This window comes from Mugil cephalus, chromosome 1 (genome assembly GCF_022458985.1).
Source record: "Mugil cephalus isolate CIBA_MC_2020 chromosome 1, CIBA_Mcephalus_1.1, whole genome shotgun sequence".
Taxonomy (NCBI): domain Eukaryota; kingdom Metazoa; phylum Chordata; class Actinopteri; order Mugiliformes; family Mugilidae; genus Mugil; species Mugil cephalus.
Genome location: NC_061770.1, coordinates 9829623 through 9851973, shown reverse-complemented (window position 1 = coordinate 9851973; position 22351 = coordinate 9829623). Strand labels below are relative to the sequence as shown.

General features: G+C 39.1%; 1 long non-coding RNA gene across 2 annotated transcripts in view; it reads right to left on the bottom strand.

The window, feature by feature from the left end:
* The window catches only part of LOC125020773, a 51130-nt gene that overhangs the window by 10563 nt on the left and 18216 nt on the right, over positions 1–22351 (bottom strand). The window contains exon 3 of one of the 2 annotated variants that reach the window (XR_007114261.1): positions 10661–10741. The exons of the other annotated variant lie outside the window; for it this stretch is intronic. This is a non-coding gene — a long non-coding RNA (uncharacterized LOC125020773). Of the gene's footprint in view, positions 1–10660; positions 10742–22351 lie in introns of those variants that run through there. 2 annotated transcript variants of the gene reach the window in all.

The following is a 22351-nucleotide window of genomic DNA, read 5'->3' as shown; positions in this document are numbered from 1 at the left end:
ACAAAGAAGTTTTTGAGGCAGGTGCAGAGCACATGTGGCAGCTGGCCCTCAGGGTGTCGTCTTTGCAGCGTGCTCGAGAGCAACTTTTTGTTCCAGACACCTTCGCTGCTGGTTGTTCTTTGATTATTTTAAGAAATCCTGAAGCAGTGCGGAGTTCTTTTAGTGACAAAGAACCACTGTAGAATTACCAGGTCGGTGTCACTCAAGAGTAGCTTCAAAGTAGGTGCTGCTCATCGACAACGAAAACCTCCAGCATGTGATGATGCATTTATTTTTAGTGCGTCTATTAGAGGCATTTGAAAATAGTCACCTTCTCCACAGGCTTTACCAGCAGGAGGGAGGAAGTGACAATATTCTGATGCCTCTCAGCATGATACAGTCTGCCAAAGAGTAATGTGTGGTTACTGAAATTATACACAGTGACAAAAGCGAACCTTGAGAAACAGATCTGATTCCATCTCCAATTTCAGGCTGATATGCTGCTAGCTAATCCTTTTAAACAGTTAGCAGCAGAGGAAATTATTGCTCACAACATCATAACCTACTGCATGCACAGAAGATGACTTGTAATACATTTGCGCCTCTCAATAAATTTCATTTAAGTCGTTTGCATACTGAAACACAACTTTTTAAATCTTCAAGTTATTACATCGTAATGCAATATACTGGGACGGCCGCAGGTTATAAAAATATTGTTGAATTTTTCTGCATTTCATTTCTTGTGTGTCTCTTGTGTAAAACAAGTTATATCTAATGCAACAAAAGTGAATATTCATTAGGAAGCAGTTGATATTTTGTCACCAGTAATAAGGCGACAGAGAACTTGTGCAAGATAAAGAAGAAGTGACAATAAATTGAAGTCTGTTTGCTTCAACTCAGATGTCACGTTAATTAACATTGAACTAATTTTAAAGAAAAAGGAAGTGAAAAACAAAGAGAGAGTGGGTTACCAGAAGGGCTCGGCTCGCCTGGTCTTTTTTTATTGTCTGTTGTTTGTTGTTGTTCAAAGGATATATGAGGGATCAGGAAGCTTTGGACTCCATTGTGTAGCTGGTGGTGGATTAGCGTGTGTTTGCAAAGCCTGTCTTGGCCACGAACTCCAGGAAAGATGAGAAGATGAACTGTCTCACCACATGTTGCAAAATCAAATACAACCCACAATGGCACACAAGAGAATTCCCACTTGGGCGTAAGACAGCACCACAAAGAAATGAAGACACTCAGGACGCCTAAGGCTAAATATACAGGAACAAATCCACTGCAGGATCTGAAAATAATAGACTTGTATCTTGATAAACATAGTAAATTGGAGAGATCACAATCTAGCACATTAATGTAGAATAAAATTTTAATTCCTTATTGTTTGCTGCATTAATTAATTCCTGCGTACTCGATTACATGTGGCCTTTGTTTATTTTTCCAGGTAAAAAGATTCCATTGATGTTTCTCAGATACATGTAGCCACTCTCCATTTTGCTGCTTATTCGCATTTTACTACAAAATTTACGCTGAGTGCCTCTACTGAGCCAATAAGTCGCTCAGAACACATTTCATCGTACAAGTCCTCATTCTTTGTACAGCATATAAGCAGGAGGGGTGAATGTAATTCTGTGGTTCTATTTCCGTGTCCATGTTTTTTTTTTTTGTTGTTGTTGCCGTTTTCTTTTTTAGTCCTTACAGAGGCAGTGCATTAGGCTTGTTTGGAGCCAGGCTTCTTTTGTAGTGAATAATGGTTTTCCGCACAGGGAAAGAATCCAGGTTCTGCCAATAAAGTGACAGAGGTATATCATAGCCCTCATTAAGCAGAGCTATTATGAACCTGCTGGTGCACAGTGTCACCAGACAGGATGAAAAACTGGCTTGCTGGACTTCCACTCCTCTGGTCTGGGCGGGTGAACAATGCAGCTTGCATCTACCTTGATATAATTTCAGCAGTCCCAAAGAAATGGCTCCATATTTATGCTGTGACATTCATGTTTAGCTATAAACCATCTGCTCCAGGTCCCTGTAAATCCATCTATTAAGAAAAACACACAGGAGGAGGAGGAGGACTTCGTGGACTTGATTTGATATTGGATATCTTATTTGAAAGGAAGCACTTCAAATAGAAATAGAACATATATATATTTACACAAACATACACACACACTGTATTGTATGCCACTTGTCATAACTACTGGCAGAACATTGCTGTATGTACCATGTAATAAATGGCTAATGTTAAAAATATGATACAGTATCACTGTACGAAACAACAAAACCATGCAGTGATTAGTCAAAGATAAATTCTGTGCATATAACAGAAACGTATGAACCAGTATATTTCAGATTCAAATTAACACCTATACTATTGGCTGTACTGGTGTTGGGCTCCCTGCTTAGTGGTCTCCTTAGAGGCTAGAGACTATGTGAACGAATGGATGGGTCAAACAGCAGGAACATAATTTCCCATCCGGATCAATATAGTAATAATTATTATTATTATTATTATTATTATAGAAGAGTCTGGTTTGAACAGGTTACCCTCTATCCTCTCAATAATAACAGTAACAGCCACAGAGCTAAATCTTATGTGAGACCCATAAACACGTTACATAACACAAAATAGGACTTTTGCTTTACAGTTTATAGCTTTTAATCAAGCCCTACCCTTATAGGAATCAGAGGCAGAGCACACATAAGCAGGTCAGGCCAGGCCGCCTATTAAATAAGCATTTAAATGAGCTCAACAGTGCACCACTTTGATCAACACAAACAAGTTGTTAGATCTTCTTTATGAAACCAGTGCCACAAAAAGCCATGACCCTGCTAAAGGTTCATTCATGAACTACCGTGTCGTACTCATCCACTGCGTCACAGCACTGCAGCAGTACTGTAACAGAAAGTACTACTTAATAAAGCACATGAACTCACTATGTATGTCGGGTATCTAAGAGTTCACTTGATAGAACAGAAAATATCTGTCAGACTGAGAATACTGCAAATATGTTTGCACCATAAGAAATTACACACCACTCCACTTAGTGAGGGACACGCTGCATAAGTTCTGAATTATTTGAAAGTTCAGTTAATATCACATACCGTGTTTTTGTTCATAGGCTGAATATTCATATTCATATATTCATAGGCGTTACATGTTTCGCAAGGTACACACTGTCTATTAATACGTCCAATCCTTTTCCTTTTTTTTGTTTTTTTTTTACTAAATAAATAAATATAACCGTACAAGTTTCAAAAACAGTGGGACAGGGATATGTTTACCACTGTGCTGCATCACCTTCAGACAACAGGACAGCTTTTGACTTCTTGTCATCTTAAATGAGCTCAGGCCCCAGGGAATACGACAGGGATCCTCAAACTTGTATGAGTTTCAAGATGGATGCAGCAACAACCTTTGTTCACAACAGTGGTTTATTACAAGTGCTCCTTGTAATGAGAATCGTATCCACTTTTAATGCTCAAAGGATGCAGGAGTTTGTCTGAATGAAACCCCAAGATACTGGTGAACTGCCCATGCAGTCTTTCACATGATGTACATCAATCAGGCGTATAATTATGACCACCATCCTAATATTGTGTAGGTCGCCCTTGTGCCTCCAAAACAGCTGTGACTCATCAGAGAATGGACGTGGGTCTTCTGAGTGTGTCTGTGGTGTCTGGAAACAGAATGTTGTTAGTGGGCTTTGGGTCCTGTGGGTTGATCATCCCACAGATCAGTTTGAGATCCAGTGAATCTGGAGACCAGGTCAACACCTTGTGCTGTTTTTCATGTTTTGTGAGTTGTTTCTGAACAGTTTTTGTGTGTGTCTGTGTCAGGCTGTATTCTGCTGGGGATGGGGAGGGTGATCCTGGTCTTGTCTAGGTGATACTGACAAAACGAAAGCACAAAGAATTGAACCAAATATTGAATATATGATGATTTCACACATTATACTACAGGGGTAGAATCACACGATCTGTTTGACTGAGGACGAAGGTGAGGATTTTACCAGAAGTGGCCGGCATTATGTGGATTGATGATCTGAACAAAGCAGTGATGTGGCTGCGTTATTACTGTAAAGCTCTTAAAAAAAAAAAAAGAAAGAAAGAAAAGAAAGAAAAAAAACAGGAACTTAAACATGGCTTCTCTACATTTTTTGTTTTTTTTCTCTTAGTTATGTTTACTTTGTAAGGTTGTCCAAAGTTTACAGTCTACAGTCATGAATCACAGAAACCGTCACTGACTGGACTCCCTGCACTCCTCAGCATTTATTCTTCCTACAACTATGCTTTGAGAAGCAGCTCTGTCCTGTCCACTTCTGATTTAATGCTGAGGAAACATAATACATTTCTAAAAATTAAAGTATTATTCATTAAGACTGTTCATTCACTAAATCAGATCCTCCAGAGGAATGGACATTTAACTGTATGACACATTAATAGTATGAAACAACACTGAAATGTATCAAAATCTTTCTGTGATAGAGCTGAACTGAGCAACACATGTGGGAGTTCAACCATTTTTTTTTTTTTTTTTTACTTTTAGGTGACTTAACAGTGAACACCCTTAATTCAGCAAGAGAAACTGCCATCTACATGCATCTAACAGCAGGTGAGCAGCTCCACAGCAGAAATGTACACAATCTTCACTTAAATGCCTTATTTCAAAAATTTGGCAGTTATTTCATGTGTGGCAGACGACTGTAGCAGGCATCTATTTATCTGCAGCTGACTCAGTGCAGTCCAGGAGTTAACAGACAGCTACATTCATGCTGAGCAATTTCACTGAATCTCCTTTCTTCAAAGTAACTCTCTTAACAAGTGAGAATCAATCGAGTGCTTCGAAATACGCACAATCAATTCGAATTCAAAGTGCCTGACTGTCGAGTCAAGTGCTATAATATGTGCCACCCCACCTATCTCCCACTTTATGGTCTTGCATGAATCGTTTGAGGTGTGAGGGTCAAAACTACTCACAACTAATTAATTGACAAGGTGCATGATTAAAATGCCAACAAGAGTTTATCCTCACTCTTGGTATTAAGGCAGATGGACAGTGATTCATTTCAGCTCAACATATACATATCTAATTTAAGCAGCATGTAATGTATTCTACACATTGTACAGTCTCTTATTAAGAGATGAACCAACTTGTACTGATCAGTTCCATTCAGTGTTACTGATGAAGATGGTTTACAAATCATACATGTGTCACCTCGCTTCATCCTAGAGCTTTTCTTTCTTTCAAGCACACATTCAGAGGCAACAATACACATCTTTATTAGCTATATATCTATGTGTCACCTATATTATTGAGCATTATAAAGGGTGTTCACTGACAAAACAGACTTGATCACATGGTGAGTCTGAAGTTCCCTTCTGTGAAAGCTGCCTTGGGAATTTATATTAAAATCAAAGTGTGAATCAGTCAATCTGTTTAGTCCAGACTGAGTCTGACCTCCACCTTCTGGTATCTTTGTCCACAGAACCAGTTGTGTGTCTGCAGCAAACTGTCACCTAGCGACCAACAGAACAGAATTGACAGCAGGACGACATCAGAGATGCTGTCAGGGATCCACTGACCTGACTGCTTTGCCCCAACATCTGTAGAGAGCAAATCAAACCAATGAAGCCACCAGGAGCCTCATTAAAGAGGTTCTTAAAATTATCTCTGCCACTGGTCAAACATACATGTGAACTATCAATCAGCAAAACACAGAGAACTTTTTCAGATCTGGTAATGCTGAGTTCCTATGACTGATTTAGATGAGGAACGCAAGGAGTTGAAGACCAGTAAACATAATCCTTTGTCTTCTGGAAGCATTTTATTCTTCTCATTTTGTTAAATAGGTGTTCATTTATGTATTTAACATGCAAGATATTACTATTACTATCAAGAGCACTTTTTCATCGGAGTATAGCATCGAGACAGTTAAACCTCCGGGACATTGATCTGGTTGTTGTTAAATTCATTAACACCAAAGCAGCTGACACTGTTTAACAAATCCCTCTTGATTAACAACAGGTGCGTTAGAGAGACAACAATGAGACAACTGCAAAACAGGAATGGTTGCACAGGTGGAGACCACTGACATGTTTCCCTTCCTCATCTTTTCTGACTGGTTTTCCACGAGTTTTCCATTTGGCACACTACTCGTAGCATGAGGCGATACCTGGATCCTACAGAGGTTGCACAGACAGTGCAGCTCCTCCAAGTTGTCATGTTAATATGTGCCTTTGCCAGAGGGTTTGCTGTGTCTCCCTGCACAATCTTAAGAGCGTAGGAGATTCCAAGAAACGGGCAGTTTCTCTTAGGAAGCTGGACAGGGACATGGAGGCAGTGGTGTAGTCTACAGGATACACAGGTATAATGTATACCCATTGGAAAAGGTCCCGAATTTCCATACAAGCGCTGAAAAATGTGCAATACGTATCAGCATGGTTTAGTGACATAACTTTCACTTTCCCATTCATGAATTCACCTTCTCTGTGTTACGAAGTGGGCACTTTTTGACCATAGGACGTGGACGTGGACCCAATGTTAACTACAGTAAAGTTGTATGGCAGGCACGAGTCAACAACTTGAATTGGTCCAACATTATTCAGTGGAGAAGGAATGTGGAGGGAAGAAAAAAACAAAGAAAGAAAAGAAAACGCAGCCAAATGACACTATTTCAGTGTTACAGTAAGTGTTGCCCTGTTACTGCTGCCACTAACGCTGGCGTTTTGGAAAGGGAGCCTGAAGACTGTGAAGAGACCACAGCAGCTTTACCTGATGGTAGGGAAGGATCTGAGTACCTGGTAAGTGGAACTCATATGCTATAATAATAGTAGCTTTAACAGCAGGTGATTGGCACATTGAATTATATCTAAAACTAGCTAACTGGTGGTTTGGTTGAAATGAAGGTGGTGCGGCTGCTGCTGCTCAGGGTTGGAGTTTTGGTTGGTTAAAGTGGAGAAACTGAAAGTTAGGTAAATATTAGCAACATTTAAATAATGTATATGTACAAACTTAATGCTATATACGTTGTTGACAAAGTTCATAAAATCTTCAATAAAAATGTAATTATTTCACTGTCATCTTAAAGGTCCATTAATTAAGACATCATGTACACCATTACAAGACTGTTAGATATACTGTAGTTGCCACATAATTTGAGCTAATGAAAGAGTGGAAATTTGCCTCCTTTTGTCGATTTTTTCATGCATTTTTTTAGCCACGGCTAAAGATTGTGAACAGTTCATTAATAGGTTTTGGCCCTTTTTAAGCGGTACAACTGGTACTATAATGTTAATTACTGATGTTTTTGTCTACTTCCAGGTTGTGCTACCTGTAGTGCAACAAATACAACTGGCATCCTCACAAAGAGGAGGCGTCCTTTAAAATCCAGTCCTCAGGCGCTCGGGCATTTTTCTCATACTACTGATGTTGTAATGATTCAAAACTGGTTGAAAATCTGCAGGTACGTTAGTGCCACTTGATTGCTGAAACTTTATTTTTGTAAGTGTATTGTTATTTATTCATTTTTCCTTTATTTGAAACTTATTTGACTTGTCTTGCCGTGTTACTCGCTGTTCAATGGTTAATTACATTCCAGCTGTTAATATCTATTATACATCTTGTGTTGTTTACAATACATTTAAATTCAGATAATACATAACCAGTCTTTCATGATCTCAGTTATGTGTGGATGCATACTTTACTGGTGCTCAGGGCATGGTGCTATGGGACAAATCAGAGTATACCATCAGAACAAACTAGACTACACCACTGCATAGAAGGTCCTCAACCCTTTGTGCGAGGAGGAAGAGGATGAGCACTGGCAGAGCCCTACACAATGACCTCCAGCAGGCCACTGGCGTGAATGTCTCTGACCAAACAGTTTAGAAACAGACTTCATGAGGGTGGCCTGAGAGCCAGGTGTCACGTCCTGGGAACTACTTGGGACCAATTTGAGTAGCTGCAGTACATTATACAGATTTTCAGGATGTCTTTGAATTCAGCCCTCTATGGGTAGATCACTTTCATTTCCATCAAATGATGTGGCATCTTTGCATCACTAACAAATTATCACCCCCGGTTCCTCTGATTGAAAAATATCAGTCAAATATGCAAGACACTTCACCCTATTTATAATCTTACACCAAACACAGATGTCACTGGAAATTGGTTGAGATGACCAAGTCTAGTGTTTGTTTGTCAGATACACAGGGTGAGAGCAAAAGAGCTTTGTCAACTAATTAATTAGTTTACTCTGGAACAACAGTATTAGTCACACAGAAAATCATGATATTATTCTGTAATCCGTGGTCCTTGCCTTTCCCAAGCAGCCGTCCCTTAAACTCAGGCTAACATCTCAAACAGCCCAGTGGATCATTTATCACTTCATGGGTTGTACAAACTTATCCACAAATATGATTACCATTTTGCAAAGAAATGTACTCCAACTAAAATATGAACTGTCTAGTCAATATTTACTTAAATAAAAAGATGGCTAAAGAACAGAGATACAGATAAAGACAGTATATGTTTAAGTCAGACAGAACTCAAGTCCAGTCCTTCCCTTTGATTCACTTTTCACAGACAGATGGGCAGTTTCCATTCAAATTCATACTAGGTTTTCCAAGTATGAACCACAAAAAAAAATATTATGGTTAATTAATCCGAAAATTGACTCTCATACTGGGAAACTACTCGGAAAGTCTCAAAAGAGTTCATGTATGAGTTGCTGTGATGGAAATTTACACAGTGGGACTCTACAGAGAAAGGATACAACAGGGAGTTGTCAAGTCATTAGTTTAAGCTCTGAATGTTACCGTTGTGTCACTTCAGTCTCCCAAGCACCTCAAAACATAATTTTGAGCAAACACAGATACCAATAGAGATATTTTTTATGCCAATCTTTTGTCATGGATTCCTTGATGCTCCTTTTCTCTTTGTTGTCAAGCAAAAGCATGTACAGCTATTTTTTTGTGTGTTTGTTTTTATAGAACATCAAGAATGTGCTGCAGTTTTAAAATATGTCCCCTAGTTAAGGTTTCATAGTACTAATACATGAAATACAGCAAATGACGAAAATGTTATAGAGGAGAAAACTCACAATCATTACTGATCTCTCACTCAATATCTGTCAGTGCTGGTTTACTGGAAGATTGGACCAAAGGGGTTTCACTAATTGTTAGGGAAAGCACAGGGGATCCATCAGGCGAGTAAAGTAAATTAACACCAGCCCAGAAACAATAACAGCGAAAAGCGAAATGAGGTGGTGGACAGACACTAGTGTCTCAGATTACTAATGACTAACATTAGTACGTTAGTAATGAGTAATCTGAGAAGATTATCACTACTTCCCATTCAATCAGTTTAAATCAGTGGTGTTGGATCATATTGAGACGGAACTCATCTGTCACACTTTACTGATGATGTTGAGATATTTAACCTGAAACTTTAAGGCAGATGAAAGACAATGGCCAACAAACACAACTCACAAGAATAAGTTGAAGCACACATTTGATCCTGTTTGAAACTGAAACTCAGATTTTTACGTCAGTCTCAATCAGTGTAAACAGACAGACAGTCATTTGAAATCTACAAGTCCCTAGCCAGACATCTTTTTCTGTGGGCAAGAGACTGGAGTGGATGGTTCTAATGGAAGTGACTCATCTGATGTTAATGTTACGGAAACGTCTACAAAATGCCTTTATTTCCTCCATCCCAGACACTGATGGGCGACATCCATATCCAGTATACATGGGAGGGAGTATCAGCATGCTTTTGTTCTATGTTTGATTTTGACCCTGGCCATGGAGATCTGCTTCCTAAATACCAGCAGGGAGAAGAGACGATGTTCGGGAAGAATTACGTCCTTAACGACGTTGCTGGCTCTGCGGAGGCAGCGTGATCTGAGGGTGTCTTCCAGAGAGGGTAGGGGGAGTCCAATTATTTTCTGGGTTGTGCTGATGACTCTCTGGAGAGCTCTCCTGTCGGCTGCTGAACAGTTGCCATACCACATTGTAATGCAACACTTCAGTACAATTTCCATAGAGCAATAGTGTAAGGGCGCAAGCAGCCACACAGATACCCTTGGTTTTCCTCTATGTCTTTAGGAAGTAAAGCTGCCTTTAAGCCTTTCAAACCAGGGATATCACCTTTATCTCTGAGCACTGTTTCAAAGAGGATGAGGTGATTTCAAGAGTTTTTCTCAGATCTATTGAAAAAGTTATCAACATCCCTGGAATGGATTTATTTTTTCATGTCTGTATGTCGTGACCAACGTCAACTTTGACAGTACAAATATAAGTCAGCACAAGTAACCAAAGCAATTGATAGTTGCCGCTGAAACCAGGTCTGCATTCAAAGCCATCACGACAGGATGAGAGGTAAATGGGCTGTAGAGAAGCATCCACTCGAAGTGACAAGGAGGGCACAAAACACATTCCCCTGGTGCTTCTGAAGAGCTCTCAGTGACTGACAGCAGCATGTGATTTCTGTGGATCTATTCTGAACGATCTCTCTTCTTCACTTTTCCCACAGATGAGGGCATTTTCCTGCTGGTCAGTGAAGTGCAATCAGAATTCATTTAACCTCCACTTCAAACATCCAATAAGAGAACGTACTGGTGAACTTTACTATTAACAACTGAGTCCACTTACAAACACATTCCCAGTTAAAGAGAATGTGGCCTTGTCTTGTTGCGGGAGAATGAAAGGGAGGAGGCTGGATGGAAATTTTGCCCACCTTTTCTGTCATGTCTGAGCAGTTCTGTGTGTTTTGCATTTTAAGAAAATGTGAAAAAATATTTTTCAAAAAAAAAAAATGAGAAAAGAGAGAATGTGGCCGTGGTTTCATATGGCCTCTCCTTCCTTGTGGGTGTTCAAAACCCCTATGACAACAACGCAAACATTTGTTATTAGGAGTGCTGGTGGTATACCCTAGAGATGGATACATGAATACATTTTAGATGTGTACCATGCTGTAAAATGTGGATGTTTAAAATGTTTACTGTTACTAAGAGCTCACTGTATTAGCAGGGAGGAAGTCACCATTTTGATGCAGATGGCTTGACCATAGCTATTACTAAATCATATAGGCTTACACAAACCATTCAAATCAAAAGTATGGTATATACTTCAAAGTATACACGTGATAAAAAAGTGAGGTTTGATTGTTTGCAATCCTTACCCACACTGCATCTGTGCCAGAAGAAGTTAATATTTTGATTGTTTGTGTGGTCATGCTACAACTTTCCTTTCCTTTAGGAAATTTAAACAGACTGAATTGGATTCGATCAGAGGAATATGTTCCTGAATACCAAAGCTACCAGGAAATTGTTGTTTCCCATTGCTTATGATTGTGCCTCCAATTGCCCTCCAAATTTAATAACAAACTACATTGCTTTCTGATTTAAGCCCCTGCTAGAAGAATGACATGATCCATCTGTGACCACTAAAAACTTGACATTTCTAAAGCTGCTTTATGTTGTGACAACATCAGGTTTTATTTGTTTTAAGGACACAACAACTTTGCAAAATTTTGTAGAAACCCCAATTCGTTAGATTTAGAGAAAGACTATGGTTTTGACTGTTGGAAAGCATTTTGTTTGTTTTTTCGTACTTTCTTTGGGTTGAGAAAACCTCATGCTTTGGAGTAAAATGCTTCATTGGTTAAGATTGTAGCCATTATTCAACACAATAACCTTAAGAAAATGCTGTTGCCACTATAAGATGTTTTCTTGATGCAGCTGTCCTCCAGCTCCTAATTATTTTGACATTGTTCCCGTACGTTATTGTCAGCTCCTTACTTTATTGTTCCAGTTATGGTCACTATGGCCTCCAGCGTCTTTTGAAGTAATCATACCATTTTTTAGGTTTCTGGATGAAATTACTGATTCTCTATTCTTTTAGAAGGTCCGTGTATGACCTGGGTTTAAGAGTGAAACCATCCTATAACAGCCATCAACTAAACTGAAAGATGGGTAAGTGTATCATTTGTGACTTCGTTTGAACCATAGACTGTATAACTGCCCCTAAAAAGTGAAGCCAAAGCAAGCAGAGCTCCCCCTGGTGACTGGCAGCAGTATAGGTCATAAGCTCCACCTCCTCCATGTTAGTAGATGGGACCTAAGCTATACTAAAACACTAAAAAACACTCAAATTACATTTTTTCCAGTCATTTCAGTCAATACTGTATAATGTTAATGCATGTTCAAGAATTAATTTTTTGCATTTCGCTTTAGTTATTTGACGCTAGAGAAACAGGGTGTGACATAATGGCAGCTCCAAAGTTGTAATGACTATTTTTAAAAATAAATAATCCAACATGGGCGGCACAGTGGCTTGGTGGTTATCACTGATGCCTCCCAGCGGTCCAGGTTCTAGTGCAGCTCGGGCCTTTCTGGGTGGAGTTTGCCTGTTCTCCCTGTGTCCGTGTGGGTTTTCACCGGGTACTCTGGTTTCCTCCCACCCTCCAAAGACATGCTCGTTAGGCTAGTGACCCTAAATTGACCCTAGGTGAGAGTGTGACTGCGAATGGTTGCATGTCTCAGTGTTGGCCCTGCGATAGACTGGCGACCTGTCCAGGTTGTACTCAGCCTCTCGCCCGATGACAGCTGCGATAGGCTCCAGCATAATAGGTTGTAGAAGATGAGAGGAGATAATCCAACATTTCCTTGTAACTGGTACCATTAATTAAACAAAACATGGCTCCACTCTCCGACCGTATTGTGCAGACTGTGGCTCAAAGTCACAAAACAGTACAGACGTATCCCTGGGAAAATAGCGTCAGTTTGGCCAATGCAAGGAAGTAAAGTAGTTTAGAAATTTCAGCCAAAACCTTCAGTTATATTAGACTCATCTCATCCTGCCAAGATATTAAGGATCACAGTTCACCCACTGAGACTTATCAGGTCTCATTTATGCCCACACTCTCCTGCCTGTCAGTTCAGTTAAAGAGGCATCCCTCAGTATTTGGATGAAAAGCAAAACTCCCATGGGAATGCAACAAAGAAAAGCAGGGAATATATTGTGCATTGTTATTAAGTGTATTCTCTATGCAGTAGGAGCAGGAAATATAGAGCCCTGGCATTACTGTAAATCACTTTCTCCCACGTTCTGTTTACATGTGTGAAGGTGGCACCTTTGAGGCAGTTCTCTCTTCTTTCATTTTCAACTCTGATCAGCAGTGCATGCTAAAGAAGGTGTCTCAAAGGGCTAAGGCATCTTTTCTCTTCCTAAACTGCATCTCAACTGCAGGTAATCCACTTTCTTAAAAGATTCTCATTCAAAGCACTTTAACTTATGACCTAGGGAATATACAGTAGTGGTCCAACACAATCTACTTGAACATCCAAGTTTCAAAAAATTGCATCAATACAACAAACCCACTGCCTGATCTATATGTTGCATCACTATTTAAAGTTTGCTTTGATCTGTGCATGGTCACAGCATAGCTCTTGGTTATGGTCGGCTCTTCATAGAAAAAAGGAAACAAGCAGCATGCATGTCTCTCACATTACACTCCGCTTTTTTGACCATCTGGCACAAACCCGGTGGACTTGGCGGCTCTATAATAATGTCAAAATATTTTTACTATGCAGCTCCAAAACTTTTCCCTTTGAATATGAAAACATGAATCTTTGGACAACTTCTCATACAAGTCAATTGTCTCTATTGGGCGTTAACCCTCGTTAACATGGTTTCTCTTTGCTTTATTAGAAGAAACGGGTTTCAGTTTATTTTTCCCATAATTTTTTTTTTTCCCAAAAATAACTACAAATGCAGTGATCGTCAACACTAGGACTGCTGATGTTATTTGAATGTGAAAAAATGCTGACTTCCTGGGTTCAGCTGCTAATAAACTACAGCCACTTTATGTCGGTCTTATTGGACAAATATCTGGCACCACTGAGAAAAGAAATAAGTTTGGGTTGTGAAAGCCTTCATTGTTGGAGTGAATTAAGTGTCACTTTTACTTCCTTTCCTGTTCCCCTTTCTTGTTTTTTTTCTAGTTAAAAGATTAAATCTGTGATTCACAACAAAGTAATGTAAGGAAATATCAAGAGCCATGCTACAGGTTATCATGCTTTGTCTTCATGCGTTCATTGTACATTTTCCATTTTTGCCAAGTTCTTTTAGATGGTGTCTGTGATGCGATGGAGTTGTTTTTCTCTAGAACTTCACAAATTGCTGTTATGTTTTTTGTTGTTGTTTTTTTTTTTTTTTTTTTTGCTACAAGTTCCACTTTCCTAAAGGCATGTTCAGTTTAAATGTATTGTTTGAATTTGTTTGACTTTTCTTTAATGCTTGCAATGTTCTTTTTTTTGTAAAATATTTTAAGAAAACAATTTTTCTTTTGATTACGGCAAGAAGATTTATTTCATTTATTTATTTTTTGTATGTGTTTGTGTATCCAGCAAAAGAAAGGAAAGAAAAGGAGAGACAGAGGCACTGAGGTAAAACACTTCTTAACTGCTTTTGGGCCCTTGTTCAAGTTGTCGTCACATCTGCAGGATGCTTTCCTGACTACGGATATTGGTCTGTAGTAGTCACCAGTGCTTTCATCCAAAAAATAAAAAAATATTTTCCCTATAGGACCCTTTAAAGGTTACAGTTAAACTAGTGGGCATGTGATGTGATGTTGGTGAACAATGACGACACATTTGCCTCATGATTGGCTGCTGTTTGTTTGACAATTTGTAGCTGTCTGAATTCAGCCTGAGTCATGTAATTTCAGTACACAAGTCTGTGGAGACTCAAGACCCAAATAATACAATATAATGCATATATACATAGAAATGTTCACAATATAATGACTGTACTTATTTTAATTAAGGGCTAACAACAATATAGCGCAAGCACCATAAAGCATTGTGATGCTGAAATTTATTACTTTTTGTGAAGTGACAAAAGTAAAAAAAAAAAAATGAAGTTTAAAGGGGACATAGAAGGCCAGCTCTATACAACAGTCTGTAGCTCTTGCTAGCTTCATAGTCTCCCAGCTAATAACAGCTCTTCCATTTTTCCCGTTTGAATGGCAACTACAGACCAGTGCCACCTGCTGGTACGGAGAGTAGAGTATTCAAGTGTAAGTCTTGTTCCGGGCAATGGTGACGATGAGGTAACGTCACAGAACCTTAAGACATGGACATTAAGACAGGAATCTTGTCAGCAATCACTGACCATCACCAAATATTAACAACCAACAACCATCAACCATCATGGACAGTCAAGTTTTCTTTTGTTCTAAATTAGAAATTGAGTTTGCAACTGGATTGTTCTGGTTCGTCATGTTTAACGTTAAGGGTTTCACAACTTATGCTTTTGACTGTGTGATAAAAGTCAAATCAACAACAAATACTTGATGATGACGTCACTAATAAAAGCACAGCAGACAACAATGAAATCGGTGTTATTGGCCTGAACACATACAGTACTGTATGCTGAGAACTGACAGCTTATGCACTACACACTGTGTGCTGCAGATATGTACAGCTTATATAAATCGGCACCGTCAGTAGCATTTAATAGTACTACACAGCGTGTTGTTAGATGTTATAGTGTAGCTGTTTGAAAAAAAAAAAGAAAAAAGTGGTATTTCTCTGAACCCTTTTCTAGGTACTGCAGCTAAAAGTCTAATAACTCGTCCTCTGTGTTACCGGCGTGCAGGGTGTTTGGTGGAGCTGAATGACTGCTGTCGAGAGGATTTGGACCGTTCCTCTGCTGGCGTTAGCGGATGCCCTTTAAGATGAGTGTTCGTTGTAGAAGTACTTTTGTTGATTTCAGGACTTGCACATTTTGCATGTCACGTTAGTATGAGCTTCATCGTTGGTGAAGAATTTCCACATTTACTATTACTATTTCCACATGTGCAATGTGTGTGTCCCACTGGGCTCCTCACCTTTCTTTTCAGAGCCGTCTATGTTGTTATCATGACGTGATCAGTGTCTAGGTGAGGTGAGCAGTGAACCTGACTAGTCTGAGCAACCCCTATTTTACATGCGGTAATGGAATGTAATAACCACATATTACTGCGATGATGACAAAAACATGTATTAAATATTAAATATATTAAATACGTCCATATGTCAAAACACATTAACCATCTAATAAAATCCATTGTGTTGCCCTTTATTAGTGATAAAATACTGCAAGGATAATATTTCTTAATCAAAAGCTGCTGCATATTTAAAGTTAGGGAAGCATGTGGTGGTCGGTAAGATAATAATACAGCTTTTATCTACATAAGTAGCATAAAATCTAAAACCAGAAAAATAACGAGAATGAGATTTGCAGAAATTTCTCCGGAAAAGCACAGGGTGACACATTAAATGTAATTATGTCTGCAGGCTGGAAAATTCTCACAGAAGCCCACCGAAAAATAAATTCTGTGATGCTAATGGAAGCTCTGTTGTTTAATGAAATGAAAGCTTAAAAATGCACTTTTATGAGGGGGTTTCTTCTTCATCATCATTGAGGAGCACGGGCCCATTATTATCACAGGATTATTTATTTCCATCATTCCTCAGCATTGCCTACTTGAGGAAGGAGCTGTAAAGAAGAGCTATGGTCTCTAAACGGGGAGATATACAGCAAGCAGGGCTTCACATGACAAATGAGAAGCTTGGGCCACACTTATTTATGGCTACTTAAAGCCGTCACTTGGAGATGATAAAGGGTGACCGCTTGATTAGAAAGTGTTAGATCGGTTCAGTCCTTGTGACCCATGACAAGAACAGATGAGCAGGGGAAACCTGACGATAACGCTGGTGAAACTGTTTTTTTCGCGACAGGTTCACTGGTTTGAGATTTCGGCAGAACAGAAAAGGATGACAGGGGAGGATGCGGATGACAGACCGTCTTGAGAGGTGCACCCGTGTCTGTCTTTTTTTTTTTTTTTTCCAATCTAACATTTACGATGAGTGACAACAAGAGGAGAGCTGCATCGAGTGTCATTCAGTCATTGTCAAGCTAAATAATTTTAAGGTAAAAAACAGAAATTGCGAGATGAAATGGAAGAGTGCAAAATGTAGTGGGAGGGTGTCTGTAGGTCTCGTGGGTGATAGGTGAAGAAACTGATTTGAAGAAAGAAAAAAAAAAATCAATTTGCAATCACCTCCATTACTATATTATGACCTTAACATGAACATTTCAAACATGGTCCTTGGGGCATACAGTTGGAGTGACATGGAGGGTAGTGTTGTTTAATCATTCGGTCATTTTTGCCTTAAAATCAACCTCAAAAATAAAAACAGACTCTTAACAAGAGCACTACGGAAACACAAGATTACACTAAACGAGCCAGCTTAATTCCATTCGCATAGCAATGCCAACGAGCCCAACCTATATACTCCAAGAGAGCTTTGAAATTTGATACCATGAGCACATCATGTAAGATGGCTTATCTGCCGTCTTCTGTATTAAGTGGGTCTCCTGCTGCAATGCAGTTAAACAGCAGTTCAAAGACTGATAGGCACTCTCAGCCCTTTTTTTCTAAATTGCTGCTGCTGTGCCATCTTGTTAAGTGGATGGTTAAGTATCATGGTCTCGCTGAAGCGTGTTCTGTTGGCTGATGGACCAGGATTTGCTGAGAGATAGGGAGCCACAGATACCACACATTACCAGCAACAATCTCACCAGAGTGATCACAACTCAAACTGCCACATGAGTCTTCACACCGAGCCATTAAAGAAAGATTCAACTCGGCTGTTGTTTCTGTCTTGTTGTGGGGAAACCGTGGCAGTTTTCTAAGTTCAAGAGAAGGAGGAGGATCTGCAGAGAGATAAAATAATCTATTATTTGATTTGCAGCTCATTAGTACACCTAATCACATAGCTACCCTTGCCCTGGCGCAGTCATTTAAATGGTTCCAATATATCGTGAGTTAAAGTTCATAGCCTCTGTCCTTTAGAAGTCTGTAAAACAGAAGTAGCTGTATTCATTTTGATTTAATTAATTAGAGGAAAATAGCCCAATATTTTATAATAATGAACCAGTTTTTTTACTGGCATGACTTCCTTTTAGGATGACTGACACTGAGACACAGCAAAATACTGTTGGGATGTGTAGGTAACAAATACAGGTTGAGCAACATACTGCAGACAGCTGTGACCGCTGCTGTGAGTGGATTACCAGTAATAACCTGCTCCTCTGGCTAATATCAGTGCACCCAGAGCAGCTAATATCAGCCTTATGGGCACTGCTTTCGCTGTGTCAGTGAAATCGTTGCAGTCATTTAACTATTAAAAAGCAGAATACATTGACTATATACCGCTTTGCTGTCAACATTATATAGGCATTTAAAATAGCGTGATTATAATGTTGAGCTTTAAAGAACTGTTGGTTTTACAGTGTAACTAGTTATGATTTTTGTTGACCAACTTTTGTTTTGGTCTAAAGTGTTGGAAAATCATCAGATAAATGTTCATTACATCATTTCCCAGAACACAAGTTATCACCGTGAGTCAAAGCTGGTGGCCATAAACGCAGCACAGATGTCATGGGGGACAGAAAGCAGACAGAGTTGTGAAATGAACAAGGGTTAAAAATCTCTGCAAACTGCTGGGGTGAGGAAGAGTTGTGGGCGTTTTGATTTCATATGCTGAGTTTTAACCCTGTTCCTCGAGAAAAACTGATTTCATTTCGACAAATGTTTTCGTTTTGCGACATGCAAAAATCAAGACTTGGACGATCCACTGAGGGTCAAACATAAACATTCATGCTCAGCAAACCATATAATTGTGTGTTCTTTTCAAAACTTCCATCTTTCATTTGATGGACTATTTTTTTTTGCAACTAAATTCAACATAAACTGGCGCTTAAATTTAACAATAATTAATATTGATCAGGCAAAAGACTCTGTCACATTGGATAATACTGCACGGGAGAGGTGGTGATGGCTTTAGCTCAGCTACACAGTCCCCCAAGAACCCTTTTCCATTTATCTCAGTGAAATAGCCATGGCATATAATCATATAGTGCCTTTCTCACATCCAGGAAAATGAATCCATTCACTGGATTGAAAATAGCTTAAAATCCATGAAGAAAATTACTGAATTAAACCTGGATTTAATATACAATATAATTATATGTGTTCTTCATTTTCACAGTCTACTTTTTTTTTTTTTTTTTTTTTTTTTTTTTTGCAGTGGCTCAGGTGAATTTATTTTCAGTTTCACCCGGTGGAGTAAAAAGCACTGAACCCACACAAAGAAGAAAATAGGCTTTACCACAAGACATTGATCAGAAAGTCTTATGTCCCAAAAATATAGAAGCATCACAGGTTGGTTGATAACTACAACAGATATGGTTCATTTCCACGCTGCATAGACACTGCTTACAATGCCACAAAGACATCCATTCATTTTCTTTAACCACGTATGTGGATGGAGCCTATTCCAGCTGTCGCTGGCCAAGAGACCAGATACACCCTGGACTGGTCACCAGGGCTAACACTCTCACCTAAGGCTAACTCAGAATTACCAATTAACGAGTATGTCTTTGGGCGGTGATGGGAACCCCCAAATGGTTGGTGGATTCGAACCCAGAACCCTCTTGCTGTGAGGCATTATTGCTAACCACCACACAAAAATTGCAAACCAAGGAAATTTACTGCCATCTTGTGGAATCAATAGGGAAAAGGCCAACCAGAAATGAAATGGCAAGTCCAATACTATGAAAAATGGAGAAAAATGGAGTTTAATTAGACACGAGCATCACCAACGCAGCATTATCCACGCTACTCTAAGAGCATCTACTTCAGACTATTTCTTTGCAACTTGCAAAACTGAGGCAGTGGCAGCCCTTCACTGATGTCTTGTAATATTTATACAGTCCAGACTGAAGTATGTAGTGAGACTACAAGGTCGATATTCTATCCTATGTTGAAGGCTGCGCGGCATGTTTGTGTCAATCCCAGGCTCTTTGATATCACCGTGGTATGGTGTTGATCCTGGCTGGACAAAGAGAAATGCCTCCTCTTAGACACATGTTTAAAAATCCTAATATTTATGCAGAGGAAAATTGCACTGAATGCCTTTCAGGCTAAGTATAAGCTCTCAAGTATGCAAAGCGTTGCTGTGATTGGTCAGCTCTTAACGGGACTAATTCAAACGTAGCTGTACTGAGGGAGCATGCAGGCAACGATCAGAACGCCAGAGTTAAAGTACACAGATTATTTGTCAGTGAGGGGAATTAATCAAGCTTGGAGCCTTTGGATCTGTGAGTAATGAGTATGGAGATGGGCCACTAGGAAGATGTGATGAGGATTTAGGATGCAATTCATGGCAGGGAAGTACGCTTTGTCAAAGACAAAGCTGCCTTTTGTCTTCTTTTTTTGGACAGTGATAATTCAGTCATATCCCTTTCCCATGTGACTTAAATGAAACCAGCTCTCTTACCACAACTTTGGATGCATGCAATACAACACATGCCGTGACTAAAACCATGGAGAAATACAGTGACAGTTTATTTTCTGTTTCCATTTGTTGCACATCATTTAAATTGTAAAGTTCTGATTCTCATGTTACATATCAATAATAAAACATTAACATGAATCTGTGGAAAGACCAGAGGGATGATGATGTACAGTCTAAACAAAAATGCACACACCGAGAATTATGTTTGTCCAAGGACCAAATATGGGCAGTTTTAACCTTGTATTGGGGAAAATGGGGAAAAAAAAAAAAAAAGAATTTTCTGAACAATAAAAAATGGGTTATATTCATTATCATCTGCTTTAAAATAAGCAGATGATGGTAACTCAGTTCCTGAATAAAAACAAAAAACTGAAGGCAGAATTGAAAATGCTGATTAAACAAAAACTCAAAGATGCTCCAGAATAACAATAATCACTTTTGTACTTGGTCAGACACATCAGATAGAACCATTCGATTATATAGCACTGCACATGTAGTTAATTGCCTCGGGCTGAATTTCTTTCACTTGATTAGGAACATATTTTTGCTGGTTTTATGAGTGAATTTCATTCAAAGCTACAGCTGTTTCTGTTAAACAAAAAAGTAGCACTTATTTTAGTTCTTGAGAAGAATAAATGCAAGAGAAGAAGAACTATAAGACATTCACATGCATATGGTTAATGTAAGGCTACAGCCAGCAGCTGACCTTAGTATTGAAGCCAAGTATTTCCATAATCATCTTAAACTGGAACAAGCAACTTCAAGTGTAATTGCCATGGTGACTTTTCCAGTATTTATGCTATGATGAGCAAACAAGCTGCTGGCTCACATTAATCATGCAGACATGAGCTGGGTGTTGAATGTATTGATCTTCTTGCAAGTGTTTTCCATGATGTCAAACTATTGATTCAAGTCACATTAATGTATAAATAATCACCAGTGACACATGTTACACATTCAGACTGGGATTAAATTTGTACGTCTCATTCCTGATGCATTATTTCTCAAAATTCCTTGCTAAGCCACACCAACACACTATATATCCACGTCCCTATTTCAGCTGCATAAGCCATTCAAATGAAAGCTGCATTTGCCAGGCCTTTTCTGCTGTGGACAGCACATCACCTCTTGTTGTTAATAATCTCATCAAAAATAGCTTTTCATTACTGAGCAAACATGCCTGGAGTGTTCTGGTCTGAAGCCCAGAACTGAGGGACCCGAAATACATTTCTACAAATTTTATTCACCACCTCTCTAAGAAAAACCCTAAAAAGCCCAATACATGTCATAAATATGGCAATTCTTATCTTGATGATGTACAACAAATGCAAGTGTCGCAATCTCACATGTGTCAGGCCGCTGCGATAAGACCTCAAACAGCGGTGGACTGGTTATCAGTAAGGCATCTATCATCGTTATTTCTCAGGAGCAAGAAAATATTTGTGTTCTTTCGGCTGCTACAGAAGACATCCGTTTGGCTCAAAGAATCAATTAAACAGCTGTAAAACAGCCAAGAAATTCTACCAAATCATTTACTCATGGGACAGCCCTGATGTAAATGTGATAGATTTAAGAGGTTTGCTTTAAGTTCTTGTTTGAAATATTGAATTTCAGAGGAGTCAATTGTGACTTCATGGTGTTATGTTAGGAATGAATGTATGTGAATGGATGTAGCATCTTCTGCCTATGAATTACAACATTTCAGTGCTTTAGCATCTAGCAAGGCCGCTTACATTTGCCCCATTTCATTATTGTTAAATATTTTACAAAATACTGTCTCCCATCAAGAAGGTTCGAGGTTTGAATCTTGCTTGTACTCTGGTTTCCTCCCACAGTACAAAGACATGCATGTCCATATTGTCTGTATTTTTGTATTAGCTCTGCAATAGACCGGCAACCTGTCCAGGATGTATGTAGACAGACATGTAGACTGGGAAAATTCACAGTTGCAGCAGCCATGT